Source organism: Ceratotherium simum, chromosome 18, assembly GCF_057802395.1.
Source record: "Ceratotherium simum simum isolate JZ-2026a chromosome 18, ASM5780239v1, whole genome shotgun sequence".
NCBI classification, from domain to species: Eukaryota; Metazoa; Chordata; class Mammalia; order Perissodactyla; family Rhinocerotidae; genus Ceratotherium; species Ceratotherium simum.
The window spans coordinates 18,980,707-18,999,761 of record NC_141917.1 but is presented as its reverse complement, the minus strand read 5'-3'; the positions used below and the strand labels follow the sequence as shown (position 1 = coordinate 18,999,761).

Here is a 19,055-nt window from a genome sequence, read left to right as displayed (position 1 = left end):
TATTCCAGGAAATCTAATTCCTACCGACAAGGCTTTCTGTGAGATCAAGTAGAAAAGATGGATTAAGAAAGTTTTCTTGTGACCTCTCTCCTTGACTTGGCCTTCCCTCTTGTGAGGGGTACCCTTGGGAGCATAGTCAGTCTCCTAGCTTCTTTCTGCTTCTAATTTTGGAGAAAGGAGGGAAGCAGGGGAAAGAGGACAGATAGAGCTTATAAGGTTTTATCAAATATTACACAAGAGACCCTGGCAAAAAAGTCTTTTGCACTTCAAGAAGAGTCAGTGCTGCTCAATACCATCCGGTGTGACACTTCACTGGGGAGCTAGTTTCTTCCAAAGGCAAATTCGATTTCAGCGGCTTAGAGGGGGCATACTGTGTGCCTCATTCGTGTATTGATCCTCCCCAGCCCAGCAGAGCAATTTCATGTTGTGGTTTCTGGGAGATGAGACGTAATCCCCAGATTCAAGGAGCTTATCTAACACTTTGTTCATCAAAGATCTTAAGGAACAAGCATGAACATTTGAAGAAAAAATAAATATCATGGTATATAGCATATATAGTGCTAAATAGTTTGTTCAAATACAATCATGGCATTTTACTCCTAAAATGGACATGAATGATAGACAGCAAAATTTTAATTTTTAGAAGTTATTTCTTTCTTTCAGAAAGTCAATTAGAGTTAATACATACCAGTCAAAAAATGATTCTGGGGCCGGCCCCGTGGCTTAGCAGTTAAGTGTGCGTGCTCCGCTGCTGGCAGCCCAGGTTCGGATCCCGGGTGCGCACCAACACACTGCTTCTCCGGCCATGCTGAGGCCACGTCCCACATACAGCAACTAGAAGGATGTGCAGCTATGACATACAACTGTCTACTGTGGCTTTGGGGGGAAAATAAATAAATAAATAAAATCTTTAAAAAAAAAAAAAAATGATTCTGGAACCAGCCCTGATGGCCTAGTGGTTAAAGTTTGGCACTCTCACCACTTGGGCAGCCCTGGTTTGTTTACTGATCACAGAACCACACCATCCATCTGTTCTTTGCCATGCTGTGGTGGTGGCTTACACAGAAGAACTAGAAGGACTTACAACTAGAATATACAACCATGCACTGGGGCTTTGGGAAGGAAAAAAAAAAAAGAGGAAGATTTGCAACAGATGTCAGCTCAGGGCAAATCTTTCCCTGCAAAAAAAGGAAAAAAAGATTCTGGTCGTTATTCTTTGTTTGTTTTCTTTCTTTCTCTTTTAAACATTTATTTCACCATTTGCAGATTTGAGCACTGATTTACATCTAAATGTTGTTCAATAAACTTTGATTTATTGCAATTAATTTGTTCAATTTGAGGAAATTCCCTTGAAAACTGAACGTATAACATTCAAATTTTACCTTAAAACTCCCAGGAAGTCTTTGTGAGTTGGAAACTGGATTTTAAAAATTTAGAAATATATAAAATATATATTAAATATAAAGAGATATATGTCTTTAGGTAATAAATGCACTGATTAATGAGGAGAATGTTGCAAAAATTTTTCAAATAATGTTCTGATAAGAACTCCAGGTTTTGTATTAAAGGAGCAATAAAACAGCTTTTAGTGGCTCTTATAGGAATATCTATGTTTTGCTAGCCCAAATTCCACCAGTACTGCAAATTTAAAGAATTTTTTACATCAACAAAACAAGACATTTCATGAATCTTGGAGAGGGACGTTTGCATTGAGGAAAATGAACATCATGATTTTGTATTCTCTATTTTCATTACTCAATTTTTTAAAATACAAAGCATTTCAGTTCTCAAATCTGTGTGGAATCACTTCAGGGTAGAATAAAATAGATTGATGCCTGCTGACAGTTCTGAGGATGTAAAACAGTTGTTTCACCTGCCGTGTCTCAGAGAGATGAATGAGGAAAATATTTAGATCTGTTTCTGGATTTGTGTAGGGGCCCTTTTAATAGAGCACCCAATAAAAACACAGTACTATTTCTTGAATATACTTTCATTCTTTCAGAATAAGTGAGGTAAAGAATTTACTTAGAAACCAAATGAAAAGAAGAAAATTCTGAGTTTTACACCTCACACTATTTAAGTGAAAAAAAGTATGTCTTGTTCTCTATATATTAATATATAAACGGAATTGATGTGAACCTGAGACTTCTACAAATCCAATATAACAAGCCTTGCTTTTTTACAGTTTTAAAATGAGTTCAGAGTAAGGATTTGAAAACCCTGTTACCGTCTGAAAAAAAATTAATCCCCAGGGAAAAGGAATTAGAGGAAAAAGGAACCCTGCATGCAAAATTACGTTCCACCAAATGCTTTTGTGAAAGGAATAAAACAACTATGGGGTTTTCTTGTGTTTAAGTAATGAGGAGAGACAGTCCATTTGATTTAATTGCTTAAAACCGGTATATTTCTGTCAAATAAATTTTCAAGGAAGGAAAATATTGTCCCACTAGCAGTTATTTTAGTATTAAATGTTAAGGAAAAAAGACATTTTATTTCATCATATATGCCAGTACATTTCAGCACCTTGATTTTGTTCTGTAAGTTAGAATTTCAGGACATGATAGGATATTATATGGCATTTCTTTGAATTAGTTCCTCGGAGAGATGAGTCCTATTTAAATTATTAGAGATCTAAGTATTTATTATTTAGTTACTTGGTGTTACTAAGACCCAGTGTGCTTTTAGCATTTAATCTTCTTCAATCTATTTTTTAAATATTTGTCTTAAGAGCTTTTATTTAACTTTCTGTTGCCTACATCACTTAGAAATTATTGAATTTGGGTGTAGACACATTTACTATTTAACACATAAAATTAAATGTCATGTCAGATTGGAGAGGATTGTCTTCATTTCTTACAAGCATTTGAAGCAACTCCAGCTGAAGTTTAAAGACAAGGAAGTTGCACGTGCAGACAGGTTTAGTATCTCATTCTATCCTCGTGCTTGCTCTACGTACGTACTATCCCCGAGATGCTCATGTCTTTATTTTAAAGAATCATACAACTATTGCAAGCACTCAGCCAGACAAGCAATTGACAGCTTGGGTCTCAAACAAGTTTAATAAGTTCACAAAGAAGGTAAATAGTACATAAAAGGAAAATTAGAGTGCAAAGCATTTGTATTGTATTTCTTTAATCCTATGCTGACATTCTGACAGTAAACTCTCATTAGCTTAAGTTTTACATGTTTTAAGTTCTAAAAGGATTTATATAGGATTCAAAGATCCATTAGAATCTATAGTACAATCCATTTATTTTGAGGTTTTCTTTTCCCAGTGCCTTAGTAATAAGTCGAAGCCTTCCATATTAAACTGTTATTTTATTTATTTTTTTTTTTATAATTTTACTTATTTATTTTTTTCCCCCAACTATCTTTTGCCCAGTAGATAGTTGTATGTCATAGCTGCACATCCCTCTAGCTGCTGTACGTGGGACACGGCCTCAGCATGGCCCGAGATGCGGTGCGTCAGCGCGCCCCCGGGATCCGAACCCAGGTCGCCAGCAGCAGAGCACGTGCACTTAACCGCTAAGCCATGGGGCAGCCCCTAAACTGTTATTTTAATATTTACATAGAAAATTAGACAGGAATAAACTGTCTTGCAAAATGGTGTACGTTGTAAACACTGAAGAAGTTAACCAGTGATAGCTTACTTGTGTTGAAGAATAGGGAATGATTGTTCACATAAAGTTAACACAGGTACACAGTGGGGTTGATGAGAATAAGTCCAATAAGTTGGCAAAAATAAGTCCAAATATAATGTAAGACAGGAGGGTCAAGAAATGTCCTTAATTTATAAAGCATGCTGATCCCACGCCTGCATCTGTTTAAACATATACACAAACTACCAATTGCCAACCAAAAACTAGTCCAAATTCTGGCGAGTAGGATTGCTCAATCAATATTTGCCAAAGCAAACTTTGTTACATTCCATCTCTACACGTAAAGAAGAAAAAGCAAAAAAAACTTTCGTATACCAGTTCAGTTTGTCTTTGATTTTTATAACCAAAGAGAATAAATTGTAGCAGAAAATATCATCTTTTTATAAAACACCATTTGGTCAAATAATTTTCTAGGCTTTGAGAAATAACAGACATGTGTTTAAAAATTGCTCTAGGGGCCGGCCCCATGGCTTAGCGGTTAAGTGGGCTCGCTCCACTACTGGCGGCCCAGGTTCGGATCCTGGGCGCGCACCGACGCACTGCTTGTCCGGCCATGCAGAGGCCGCGTCCCCCATACAGCAACTAGAAGGATGTGCAACTATGACATACAACTATCTACTGGGGCTTTGGGGAGAAAAAGGGAAAAAAAAGAGGAGGTTTGGCAATAGATGTTAGCTCAGCGCTGGTCTCTCTCAGCAAAAAGAGGAGGATTGGCATGGATGTTCGCTCAGGGCTGATCTTCCTTACAAAAAAAAGAAAAATTGCTCAAAACTATATGTGGTTCTGAGAAGATGTAAGAAAATTGAGAGGTACTTATTAAATGGAATAGGTTGCCTTGTATCCTGACATTGGGAAATGAGCCCTGACAAGGAACAGATCCCCATGCCCATCAGGCTTCCTTGGAACAAACAATATTGCTTTGAAAATCTTCTGAGATGGTGTTTCTAGTTTTAGGTTTTTCAAATTAGATTTTCAGGTTAATTGTGACTTACATTAAATGGTGCCTCTTGAGCACATTTTCTGGACGATGGTAGAAAGTGAATCTGACACGGCATGGCCAACTCAAAACCATGGGATAATGATGCCAACTGAGGCATCTTTGAGAAGTTATTTTGACACATAGCTGTTATAGTTAGCTTGAAAATATTTTTCCTTCAATATTACAGCAAGTATATTAAAAAACACTAGAAGTTGTATTTAAAAAATACACTTAGGTTATAGAGGCCATACTTACTGTATGGATTAACTCTTTTGCAGTCTCCTCATTTAGTACCTTAGTCACCTCTCATTTGTCATGACATAGTTTGTGTGTCCCAAAATCAATGGAAGGAAAATAGGCAGAGTTATAGGGAATATATCCAGAAGCCTCTCTTACTTACAAAACAGCCTCTACAAAGTAGAGCACATGGCTGAATGTTCTACACATGAATATCTCCTGTCAAATGTGTTATTAAAACACAAAAAATGGCGACAATAATACATCATAGAGAGCCACAGCATCATACTATTCAGCAATGGGTTTGTTTGTTTGTTTTCTGGCCCTGGGTCTAAACTGTTGAGTACTTTTACAAATTAATTTGACATGTCAGTATCTCATAATGTATGAAGTAGGGCCTAGATTCTGGAAGCTAACCTGCTCACTTTGCTTGTCAATGGACCACAAAAACAGAGAAAGATCCTGGGAAGCCTCATTCTTTTTTTTTTATGCCACATCACAGCCACATTTTTGTTACAGAATAACATAGCAACGTGTACAAATACTTTCGGATTTTTCCGTTAATAAGAATAACTGGTGATCTGACCATATAATCTATTCTTTTGCATTTTTCTTAAGTATAGTCATTTGTCTATTCTTCTGTTTGACCTGAAGCTGGAACATTATTCAGATATCAGTCCAGCTCACTCAATTTACAAGTAGGGAAAATAAAACCATCGGGGGCTAGTGACTTGTTTTAAAATAACAGAACTCTCAAAAAAGTCCATTCATGGTGACCCACATCCAAGATCTCACCTTTTCCTGGTATGTTTTCTATTTTTTATGCTCCATTCCTACTTATTATTTCTTAGGTTGTTGTTTTCGTGTCTTGATGGAAAATGAAATGAAATTTAGAATACATCTAAAATAACAAACAATGTTAGTTTCAGATCACCAAAGATATTGAAGTGGTGTAGAGAAAAGTACTAGACTAGACATCACCCCAACCTCTGTGATCACCCTCTTAACTGGCTGCTTGACCTTGCCATGGCTATTGTCAGCTCTGATGTAATAAATCAGAGCGTTGTTACAGTTTGGGTGATAAACATATGCCAATACCTGGAAGAGGGTTTTACACACAATGGGGCTCTTTAAATGTGACTTTTCTTTCTCCCCTTTATTTTCCAAAGCAAAGAAAAATTGCATGTTTTGGGAAACAAATGAAAGCATATCATTTACATTTTGGAGGACAGCTAATTTCTGAAGTATTTTTTTGTACACTGGCAAGTCTTAAAATTCATCATTACAGTAAATGAATTAATAAAAAATAACAAATATATAAAGGGTTCATTCTCAAAGACTTTTTTTTAACAGTTCTTTTCTTAAACGTCTATTGGAGATCACTTTCATAACTTTTGAATTTAAGTGTATACCTATATTTCTTTATTTATAAACGTCCAACAATATCAGTTAACCCTTGCTTATGAAAAGTATAAAGATTTATTTAATTTCTTCTACTCATCTCTTGTTCTGTTCAACACAAGGTTTGAATTTATATCAATCTTAGTCTTCTTTTGGTAATCTCTGCAACTTTAAGAATGTGCATGTGAATATCTTTTTCGTTGTTTTGTGAAATTTTGATGATTTTTTTAAGCCTCGTGTATTGTAAGATGAGGGCATTATCTCCCTGGTTTTTGTCCCAGGTTTTTTTCTCTTTAAATTTTTGCCAATTATACTTGTATTTTTACAATATTAGTGAGATTAACATTTAGATTCCTTGCAGCAACCCTAAACATCTCATTTCACTATGAGAAACAGTGCACTTGGTTACATAACGTTGCTTATTCAGTTTTTGAATTGTTCGGTTGGGATGCAGGAACGCGGAGGGATACATCTCCTCTGGAAGCTCACTTTCATAGATCTGGCCCCAACATGTCTCTGTTCTTTCACCACCTTCTAGGAGGTTTCTTTGACTTTAGGTTTTCCTTTTATTGCTTTAAAAACTTATACTTTAACCTCTGAGTGACGATATTTGCATTTACAAAATGTATTCTTGAATATCTCTTAACATAATGGATTAAAAAGTAATCATCTTCCGTGTCCTGTATTATCTCTCTTTCCTCTGGGGTCAAGTTTTGTGTTTATGTTGGCATTTTTCTGGTCTTTGATTATTTATTCATTAAAGAAGAAAGGCTGCATAACTGGCTCAACTTCTCTCAGTTGAGAAAGTAGAAATGTTTCCCTCTGATCTCTATAGTCTGATTTTTTCTTTGCCTTTTACTTTCATAAGAAAAAGAAAAATCAGTCCCTCACAGTTTCCAATTTCCAGAAAGTTGTCAACCTTCCACTTTCTTTGCTGATACAGATGTTTCCTTTTTTTGAAAATCTGCATATTTATCTTATTGGTTAGTAGGAGAGACTGGCCATGTCAATTTCATTTTGTTTCCCATTTTGTCATGCTCAATAAATGAAGCTTGTATTTTTTTTATTCCTGGAACTTTAGATTTTGCATTATCATCTCTTATCTACATTTAAGTTACAATGATAAGAATGACTTTTTACACTGCATATGCTGTCTTATGGTTTGACTTTTAGAACACTGTAGTTCCTTATTTCTCTTTCAATAAGAAGATTAATCCATTCATGTTTTCATTCATCCAAAGGTGTTTCTATATGATAAATACTTAGTATTTGCTATTCATGATAGTATATGGTAGGATTAAAGGATGAATAAGGCCCAGTTCTTACCTTAGAAGAGCCCACAGTGATGTGATTCTTATGCAATACTTGACAGAGGGCTAACTGGAAATTTTGTACTCTCTATGCAATTTAGAGATCCTGCATTCCAGATTCTATTTCACTCCCTCTTGACTTCAGTCTCCTTTGGCAAAAATTGCTACTCTCGTCTTTCTATACAACTCACTTAACTCGAAGTTGAAAATGAGTTTTTGCCTACATGTATCAGACAGACTTCATATTCTGGAAATTCTCATTTGTAATGTGAAATCCTCACCTGAAAAATAGGATGAAGAATTACAGCCAACTCGCTGAGGTTTAAAAAAATAATCACAAAATGATTATCTTTTTAGAGATCTAGCTCTGCCTTAAATCAGAATTAGTTTTTTTATATATATAAACTATAATTATTGCAAATTAAATTATAATAAATTATAATTATTTATTACGTTAGAATATTCACCATTGAGTTGAAAGGTGAAATGAGATATTTGAATAATACAGATTATTCCTACATGTGGATAAGAAAACAAGTTTGCCTGGCTGCTTGGTCTTTGTCTAAGATACTTATAACTTTTATGCGACTTAGCCCAATTATAACACTTTCCCATGCTATTCAAATTTTGAATGTCTTCAAGTATGACAGCTTTTATTGAAGTCACTTTGAAGCTCAAAAAAGTTATAAAAAATTGACAAATGGCGTTATTCAAAACCTTTATTTTTCAACCAAAACTACCTAGGAATTGAAAGTAAATAAATTTTCATCAATTTGATGTTTCCTTTATTTTTAAATGCAAAAGAAGAATGATTTGAGATGTGACAAACAGCAAAAATATAGTGTTACCTTCTTTTGTGTCTCTTGCTTGAGCAGAATATCAACTAGCCTCACCTTCTGTGTACCAGGTCGAAGACTATTAGTTACGTACAAAACAGCATACTTCTCTAGGAAGCATACAATTCATCTTGCTGTTTAACACTAAAGAAAGCAATTTTCTGACTCTTAGAAAATCCATGATGTTATATAAGTTGTAGAAATCAACAGTTTCCTAAAGCACTCTAATATAAAATAAATTAAACATCTTTATAAGGAAGATAAACCAAAACTTGACTTTTGCAACACAGCACATCCCTTTCTGCCTTTTTATTTTAGGATGATTCTTGGAGGAATTGATGTTTTTTTTATTTCCCTTCAGATAATTTTAAATTTTCAATATTATTTCTGCTGTTACTGTTTTTGTTTTCAGCATTTCATTAATCTTCTGGTGGGTAGGGAGAGAAATGTTCCTGTTAAGTCTATATAAATGAAGAAAACTGAGGCAATTTTAAAGATATCTTCATCAGGTTAAAGACGCCTTCATTCACATAAATTATCACAAAAAGTACAGCTTTTCACTGGCAATGACTTAGAGAATAACGAGTAAATACATAAATACTAGATAGTACTTCTAAGGTCAGCTTTCTGAGTTAAATCTCAAAGGATCTATTTAACGCAAAATATAGGACTAAAGGCATTGTCTTAGAAAACAAACAAAAATTTCTTTCATTGGGGGTTAAAAGAACTTTATGGATTGCATCATATATGATACACCATATAAAAATATGAAAGCTACTTTGATTTATAACCTAGAGATGCTACAGAACTTAAAGTCAATAATACTTGATGAGAAACACCACTGCCAAAAAGCGTAATGAGATACCAGTGGCAAAGGTTAGCCTGGCTTGTCTTTAAATGTTTCCTTTGTGATTGTATGCACAGCTGTCTTAACTTTCACACTGTTAAAATTTGCAGAAATACTGAGAAGAAAACATGGAAGTGTATCTATGTTGAACATTACAAACAATTAAAAGCAGATAAAAGCTAGCATCACCGAATGCCTCTCCTTTATGTTTGGTTAGTTCTTATTTTTTGTGGAATAAAATAAAAGGATACATAGCACTATTCCACAACGGTTTATATAATTTTGAATTGAAAATATATGTGGTTTTGAGGCCGGCCCGGTGGCTTAGTGGTTAAGTGCATGTGCTCCGCTACTGGCCCCCCGGGTTTGGACCCCGGGCGCACACTGATGCACTGCTTCTCCGGCCATGCTGAGGCCGCGTCCCACATACAGCAACTAGAAGGATGTGCAACTATGACATACAACTATCTACTGGGGCTTTGGGGGAAAAAAGGAGGAGGATTGGCAATAGATGTTAGCTCAGAGCCGGTCTTCCTCAGCAAAAAATGAGGAGGATTAGCACGGATGTTAGCTCAGGGCTGATCTCCCTCACAAAAAAAAAAAAAAAGAAAAGAAAATATATGTGGTTTTGTGTTTTTGTGATAAATATTCATAAAGTAAAATACAACAAAATGAAGAATTTTTACTCTGCTGTTGTTTTAGCTTTTTGTTATTTTATTTCCATCTTATTGGAATTCTTATACAACCTGGCCCACGGTTCCTATGACCTTTAAGTTGTTTTATGGGATAAAGTTACTTATCTGCCAGTTGCACTATCAAGACCAGAAGAATAACCTATTTATTTTTATTCGAGCAACAAATCTACAGCTAGTTTCCCAGTACTCAGGACTTTAGGACTTAAGGGGGTGTTGAAGGAGGGTAGCAAGGAGCAGAGGGAAAGAAAGAGAGCTGTGAAAGGCAGTCACTTAAGCAGTCAAAAACAAACAAGCAAGCAAAGACTGGCCTCTCTTTTCTCTTTTTCCATCAGTAAATACCATTTCTTTAAATAATATTTTTATCACTTTACATGCTGTCCATTAATTTCCTATGATACAGAGGAAGGCTTATCCAAGTTACACCTCTCCCTTCCCTATTTGGAAAAAAAATGGTTTCCGGTCGCCATTTTGTAAAATAAGGAAATAAGTATTCCTACGCTCCGCCATCCTTTTCTTACTTCATGCCTTTTAATTGCATGTTCTTGTTCTACAGGTTCTTCTAAGTATGTGAATGAGAGAGTTTTAATTTCTCTTCAGTTTCCTAAATTATCATCTTCTTGAATACTAGGTATTTTTCTCTGTTTATTTTGGGATTTGTATTTCATATTACAGATTTTCTCAAGCCTCTATTCACTTTGTGTCGTCTCTTCATACTTAAGGATGCAGCCACATGAAGGCTACCTGACAGTGGGAGGGTTGTCTCCTGCACACTTCACCTCCTAGATGGCTGATCAACAGCCAGTCATATCCTTGCGAGTCTCCCCAAATGCTAGAAGAAAATGGCTTAACACATAGTAGCTGTGTTTTTAAACACATATTTCTTTTAATGCATTTTGTGTGTCCTCTTACCCCTTCTCTCTCCTCCTCAGTGACCTAACGATCTTTCTATTCCTTTGAAGTAAGTGCTAGGCTCCCAGGTATCTGAGGTGAGAAGCAAGGCAGTTCCAATTATTCGCTTTCAATTAATCCTTCTCTTATGAGAACCCTTTCCACCTTTCCTTGTAACTGCTACCTCTGATTCAAAAACCTTTTTGTGTTTTTTCCCCTAGCTTTATTGAGGTGTGATTGAGAAGTGAAACTGTAAATATTTAGGTTGTACAAGGTGATTTTTTTTTTTTTTTTTTTTGGTGAGGAAGATCAGCCCTGAGCTAACATCCAATGCCAATCCTCCTCTTTTTGCTGAGAAAGATTTGCCCTGGCCTAACATCCGTGCCCATCTTCCTCTACTTTACATGGGACACCGGCACAGCATGGCGTAACAAGCAGTGCCTCGGTGCGCGCCCAGGATCCGAATTCGCAAACCCCGGGCCACCGCAGCGGAATGCGCGCACTTAACAACTTGCACCACCTGGCCTGCTCCAAGGTGATTTTTTTAAGGTATACAAACGATTATTTAATATACGTTTACACTGGAAATGATTACCACAATCAAGGTAACTAACACATCCATCACTTCACAAAGTTACCTTTTTGTGTGTGTGTAGTGGTAACATTTAAGGATCTACAGTCTCAGCAAATTTCAAGTATATAATAGAAATATTATTAACTATAATCACCATGCTGTATATTTGATCTCCAGAACTTAATCATCTTGTAACTGAAAGTTTGTATCCTTTGACCAACGTCTCCCCATTTACCCCACCCTCCAGCCTCTGACAACCACCCTCTTCTCTCTGGTTCTGTAAGTGTGACATTTCTAGGTTTCACATATAAATAAGGTCATACAGTATTTCCCGTTGTTCTGTGTCTAGGAACCTTTCTCTTTGGCAGAAACTTCCTCTGCTTTAACCCTTTGTGTGTGCTCCAGGTCCTGGCCTCTGCCAGTCATTCCACTTCTTCCGTGAGTTTGTTGAAATCTCTGCCTCTCATGGCTCCTCTTCATTTTCCTCATGATTATGGGTTTTTACCAGTGTTTTCCCTTCATTGTAACTGTAGGTAAGCCTTAGGAATGAGAGGAAATGTACTCAGCCTGCCATTGTAAACTTGAAGCACCGTTATCTTTTCTTAGGATGTAAATAATTTGGACAAAAATGTTTACTTTACAAACTGAATAATAAAAAATAACATACTTAAAAGTTATTATCAATTCTATGTTTCCTCAAAGAAAAGATAGAAAATTATTACTTGATTCAAATACAGTCATCTGATCTTCATAATGCAAGGTTATAACTTGGTATTTTATTGATTTTGTTATTTATTTTTATTTATATTTATTTATTTATTTATTTATTTATTTATTTATTTATTTATTTATTTTTTGTGAGGAGGACCAGCCCTGAGCTAACATCCAGTGCTAATCCTCCTCTTTTTTGCTGAGGAAGACTGGCCCTGGGCTAACATCCATGCCCATCTTCCTCCACTTTATATGGGACGCTGCCACAACATGGCTTGCCAAGTGGTGCGTCGGTGCGTGCCCGGGATCTGAACCGGCGAACCCTGGGCTGCCGCAGTGGACTGTGCCCACTTAAACACTTGCGCCACCGGGCTAGCCCCTTTTATTGAATGTTTTTTAATAATTCATTTAAAAATATTAAGATTTATCATTTCAATAGTTGTGCAGTTAACTATGGGTGTTCAAATTAGGGCCAAAGAAAATAATACAGGTGGAATCTTGACTTGAGCTTTCTAGAAGTTAAGAAGAGATTGCTCCATTGAAATTGACTTTTATATATTATATTTATGTACTTGTTTCTTTTTCCTTTCTCATTCTCCCACACTCTCTTTCTGTTAGTTTATATGCTCACTTCCAGTGCATATTTTCTTTGACAAAAAAGCTGAAAATGCCTTTCTCTGGTTTGGCCATCTGTAAAAATTACATCAATTGTTCAAGTTTACATTTCAGGCACGATCTCTCAGGCCATGTCATCATGGCCTCTCACAGCAGAGTAGGATGTGTTTCATCCACTGTCCCTCTGACCTATTATGGAAATTAAATTGTTATATTTTCATATTTCTCTCAATTTGCTTATAATTTTTTAGAGGAAATATGCTTTTAAGTTATTTATTTCTGTTTTTTAACTTAGTACTTTTAGGATATGTGGAAATATATTTATTTAAGAAATTAATCATGTGCATATGTGTTGCATGTATATTGTCAAAGAAAAATTGCACTGGACAAGTTAAACAGGCGAGGAAGACTTTATTCAAGACTATTACAATAAAGAAGACAGATTGAACTCAACTATCCCAAAAAATAAAAAGGTGGGAGAATTTTAAATACTGGGATGGGCTATTGGAAGAGTACTGGAGATGTTAGCTGAGAGGTTGGTCCATGTGACTAGGCCATCTCTGTTTGCTCCTTGGCCGTTACTGAAGTTAGCCTTCTACCATCCCACAGAGACTGGGAATAGGGGCTCTAACTTTCTTAATGATTACATTTCAGGGGGATGGCTCCCAGATCCTTAAGAAAAACATTCTCATGTTATAAAACTGGCAAGAGGCTGAGAGAAGATTTACATCTCAAAGGGGTGGAGAACAAATACAATTTCAAGTTTTCTGAAGTAAATGCCCTAAGAAAAGGGAGGTCAGGGGCCTGTAGGGAGGAAGAAACCTTTCTAAAGTTCAGTCAAGCTGAGGGGAATGTTAAGGCTGTTTCTGTCAATATTCTCTAATAAAAAATCTGAAGACAAACATCTTATATACAATTAAGAATTATTTATGTATACTTAACCAAAAGTATATAAAAAAAGAACACTACTTATAGGAAGTTCAGTCATCAATTAAAATTCTAAAATGATCACTAGTTACCAGATAACATAACACTGGATCTCTCCATACCTGTTTTCTCAATAATAAATAGGCCGGACTGAAGGATTTCTGGATACATACACTGAATATTGACCCCTAGCTGGTTCTTGAGAAAATATTTTTTTTGTGTGCCTTAAGTCGCTAACACCACTATCACTCTTCACCGAGGCAAGTTCATTGGTGTGAGTGATGCCCTTGTCAAGTTTATCTATGGCCTCTCTTATTGTGTCCTGTTTTGTACCACATATTAAAATTTATTTTTGAACTGAATGTAGAAAAATATTTCTTCACTTGAAAAACTAAAATATTTTCCCCTAGCAGTTAATGAGAAGAATGTGGCTGATAGTGTTTCTCTATTTTGCTTTGATGTGCAAAAAGTTTTTCAAAAGTACAATTCGACCTATAGCAATTGTACATCCAGTACATATGTGTCCTTTTTTTAAAATATTTTCCTAATTTTTATTGTAATGCATATCTTTCTGGGTTTTTATTTTTTGTTTATATTTTATTATAGTATTATGTATGCTTTTAATAAACTGCCTGAAAATCTTTATGATATGATGTGGAGAATAAATGTAAATAATCTTAAATACATGAATGCTTAAATAAATAGATGCTTAAGGAAATGCTTACGTAAATGAATAAATATTTAAGGAAATACTGAATTAAGATGTGGGTTTAAATACACATCTACTATAACATCTATAAAAATCAACTGTTGAAGATAACCATAAGTTGAAAAATAATTTTGAAGAATTGGGGGAAAAATCTGACACCTGTAGCTTAATAGTTTTATGTTTAAAATCCATGATTCTAGGGGCCAGCCCGGTGGTGCAAGCGGTTATGTGTACCCGCTCCTCTGCGGCAGCCCAGGGTTCGCCGGTTCGGATCCTGGGCGCACACCGACACACCGCTTGGCAAGCCATGCTGTGGTGGCGCCCCATATAAAGTGGAGGAAGATGGGCACAGATATTAGCCCAGGGCCAGTCTTCCTCAGCAAAAAAAAAGAGGAGGATTGGCAGATGTTAGCACAGGGCTGATCTTCCTTTCACACACACACACAAAAATCCATGATTCTAAAAAAGATTTTTAAAGAAAACACAATATTTTTTGAGTTTCTATATTTTGTGATGTTTTGTCCTTCTGCAAGAACAAAAGGTTGGCTATTCTTCCCACACAGCACTCATTTTGGGGATATTTCTAAAGAGATGGCATTTTATTTTCGATAGGCATACTGCTGCTCTCATTGTGTGGTTGGTTTATTGTGAAGACATGATGTAAATGAAGCATCTGAGGAAAGATTTAATCTGGAGCTATTGGGTTTATTCATCTTTGATTGTTTTCCTGTGAGAAAATTCATGGCCTTGTTTGCTTTTTAGTTGTATTTTATAATTTATAAAGGAATATATGAAAAGCATCTATAATATCAATTTAAAGTCATAGAGTTCTCCTTCTCCTTCCATCTCTTCCTTTCCCTTTCTATCTCCCTTTCCTTTCCCTCTCTTCCTTTCTCTCTGTAAGAGAAGAGGAGACAGGAAGATAAATTTAACATTAAACTAGGTGGCTGGGAAGAAAGATGATACTATGGGTTAAGCAGAATGGCAATGAGGAACTTCTATTTAATCTGCTTAATCCAGCAGTATTCTGTGCCAGATTAAGTAATATATCAATCATATGAGATTTTTTTTTCAAGGTAAATATGAATAAAATGCACTCTTCTTGAGTAACTAGTGTTTTGTATGAATTTTAATTATAGTGTCCTATCACTGTGATTAAGTGTTCTTGAGAGAGTTATAGCTAGATCACTACAATTAACTCATTTTAAGTAGATTTTAAAAGCCCTTGTTTGATTTCTGTTTTATTTGTTCTCTATGATAAATGATATATCACAGCACAGACATGTAAAATAAACAAGGTAATAATATCTACATTAAATTAAATAAAGTCAGTAGCAATAGTAACTTACTCTGTTCTGGAAGACATCGTTACATAATTAAATAGCCCATTGTAGTGAGCATTATTTTCTGAGAAAGATATACTGGGTAATACTGTGTGGCATTTAATGAGATGTTCACTACACAATAGTTTCAGACATTGAAATAGCCTTCATTCCACAACCACCTCTGTGTCAATAATTAATTCATTAAATAAATATTACCAATGTATTCTTTTTTGTGATATATAGATAGACTTATTTTTTAGAGCAATTTTAGGTTCACAGCAAAATTGAGTGGAAGGTACGGAGATTTCCTATATGCCCATTTCCCCCATACACGCATAGCCTCCTCCATTATCAGCATCTCCCACCAGAGTGGTACATTTGTTAAGACTGATGAACCTACACTGACACATCATAATTACCCAAGTTCATAGTTTACATTACAGTTCACTTTTGGTGTTGTACTTTCTATGGTTTTGACAAATATGTGACATGTATCTACCATTATAGAATCATAGAAAATAGTTTTACTGCCCTAAATATCTTCGGTGCTTGGCCTATTCATCCCTCCCTCACCCCTACCCCCTGGCAGCCAGTGATCATTTTACTGTCTCCGTAGTTTTGCCTTTTCCAGAATGTCATGTAGTTGGAATCATACAGTATGTAGCCTTTTCCAATTGGCTTCTTTTACTTAGTAATGTTCATGTTAGTTTCCTTCGTGTCTTTTCATGGCTTGATAGCTCATTCTTTTTAGTGCTGAATAATATTCATTGTCTGGATGTAGCACAGTTTATTTATCCATTTGCCTCCTGAAGGACATCTTGGTTGCTTCCAAGTTATAGAAATTATGAATAAAACTGCCATAAACATCTGTATTCAAGTTTTTGGGTGGACATAAATGTTCACCTCCTTTGAGTAAATACCAAGGAGCACAATTGCTGAATAGTGTGGTAAGACCAAACTGTCTTCCAAGGTGGCTGTACAATTTTGCATTTTCACCAGTAATGAATAAGAATTCCTGTTACTCCACTTCTTCACCATCTTTTGGTGTTGTTTCTGTTCTAGATTTTGGCCATTATAATAGGTATGTAGTAGTATCTCATTGGCGTTTTAATTTGCATTTCCCTAATGATATATGATATAGAGGATCTTTTCATGTGCTTATCTGCCATCTATGTATCTTCTTTGGTGAGATATCTGTTCAAATCTTTGGCCCATTTTCTAATTGCCTGATGTGCAATTGTCTCCTTTCCCCTGGGCTGTGCTGGTGTCTGTCTCAGTCTGCTCAAGCTGCCATAATGGAATACCACTGACTGGGTGCCTTAAACAGCAAACATTTATTTTCTCACAGTTCTGAAGACTGGAAGTCCAAGGTGAAGGTATCCAGCAGGATTGGTTTCTGATGACACCTCTCTTCCTGGCTTGCAGATGGCTGTCTTCTTGCTGTGTCCTCACACAGCCTTTCCTCTGCGTATGCAGCGAGAGAGAAAAATCTCTGGTATTTCTTAGTTTTCTTATAAGGACGTCAGTTCTATTGGATTAGGGCCCTTCTCTTATGAATTCATTTAACCTTAATTACCTCCTCAAGGGCCCTATCTCCAAACACAGTCACATTGGGGGCTAGGGCTCCAAAAGATGGATTTTGGGGGGACATAATTCAGTCCATAACAGTTTCTAATGCAGGTAAGTTTTATAACTTCTGAATCCACTGATGCTGAGTGTGACCTCAAGTAGTCTTGGGAAACTGTACATTTGGTTGAGCGTAAGAGAGATCCCTGGAGGTGTTGCAGTAATGTTTAGCAGATTTATATTTATATCATACAATAGTGATAAAAACCAAAACATACTTGTTTCACTGGTCATCAGGACAATTAGCATCTCAATTAAATGAGATGTTTACATGGTGTTAGGAACTGTACTAAAATCTTTTCTGGGTTTTCCAATTTAATCCTCACAACAATCCAAGGAAGTCATCCCATTATTATCAGTACTATTCAGATGAGGAAGCCAGGCCTCTAAAATGTTGTGGTCCTTGCCCAAAGCTACATGCCATTGTGTTGCTCAGCCAACATTTTATTAAAATAACTGAGTTTATACTTTGGTGCAATAATCACCTAAACAATTTTGGACATCTAATATATCTAAACTTTAGCTACATGTATCTCAGAGATAAACTTAGATTTCTTATGTTTTTGCCTTTATTATTTGACATGTTGATGATTTCCAACATTCAAATTACTGGGTCAGTATTATTGGCCTACTAATAGTATCCAATATTACCACCATCTAGTAAGTGCCTACTGTATTATAGACATGCACATGCATCAGCAGACTTCTCACAGTAACTGTTCAAGATAGTGGAGATTACTGCTGAAATGTAGGATAGAAAACTATGGTTTCAAGAGATCAAGCAACTAGCCCCACGTCATATAACAAATGAGTGTAAGACATGGATTATTCAAGTTCTTCCACTCACTTATCAAATACATATTGAATGTACACAATATCTAGATATTTTTTCTGGATGTTGAGGACAGAAGAAAAAGCCATACCTGGCTGAAGCATAGTGAAGGTAGAATGGGCAGAAAAGTGCAGTTAGAGAGGAGGCAAAGCCCATATGCAAGGTTTTGTGTGTCATTGCGAAGAATGTGGATATTATTATAATTGCAAAAGAAAGCCGATAAATAATTTAAGCAGAGGAATGTTATAACCAGATTTAAGCAGTTAAATGAGTATGCTTCATACTAGCTGGGGAATGGTCTAGAGGGGGCAGGAATAATATCAAAGAAACCATTAAGTTTGCAGTATGTGGACAAAAAAATAATGTTCATTTGGACTCAAGTCGTAGTAGTAAAGATCTTAAGTAGTCAATTCTGGAGATACTTTGGATTTAGAATCAACTGGATGCTCTGAAGCTTTCAATGTGGTGTGCGTGAAAAAGAGGAATTAAGAGCAAAAACGGGTTTCTCTTGAGCACCTACGGGAATTAAGTGACATTTATTGAGAGGGGGATGCCTGCGATGAGAGATAGGTTTTTGAGGGAAAATATGATTCTTAGTATAGCATATAAATTTACATTGGTTATTAGGCAAGCAGATTTGTTAAGTTGTCAATGGGAAATGCCAGTCAGGAGTTCCTAAATGAAATCAGAGCTCAAGGTACAAATTATATTTAAAATTGTGTCACTAAATGGAATCACTCAGGGATCGAATGAAGAATAGACGAGAAGGCCAAGAACCAAGCCCTAGAATATTTCACCCTACAGTGTTGATCTGAGGAGGAGAAGCCAGGAGAGGAAAAAGAAATTTCTACTGAGAGATGAGTGAAACAAGGAGAGAAGGAGTC

The 19,055-nt window shown here is 35.9% G+C and overlaps 1 protein-coding gene across 1 annotated transcript in view; it reads left to right on the top strand.

Moving 5' to 3' along the window:
• The window catches only part of LOC106800098 (cadherin-12-like), a 741,579-nt gene that overhangs the window by 243,989 nt on the left and 478,535 nt on the right, over positions 1 to 19,055 (top strand). The window lies entirely within an intron of this gene.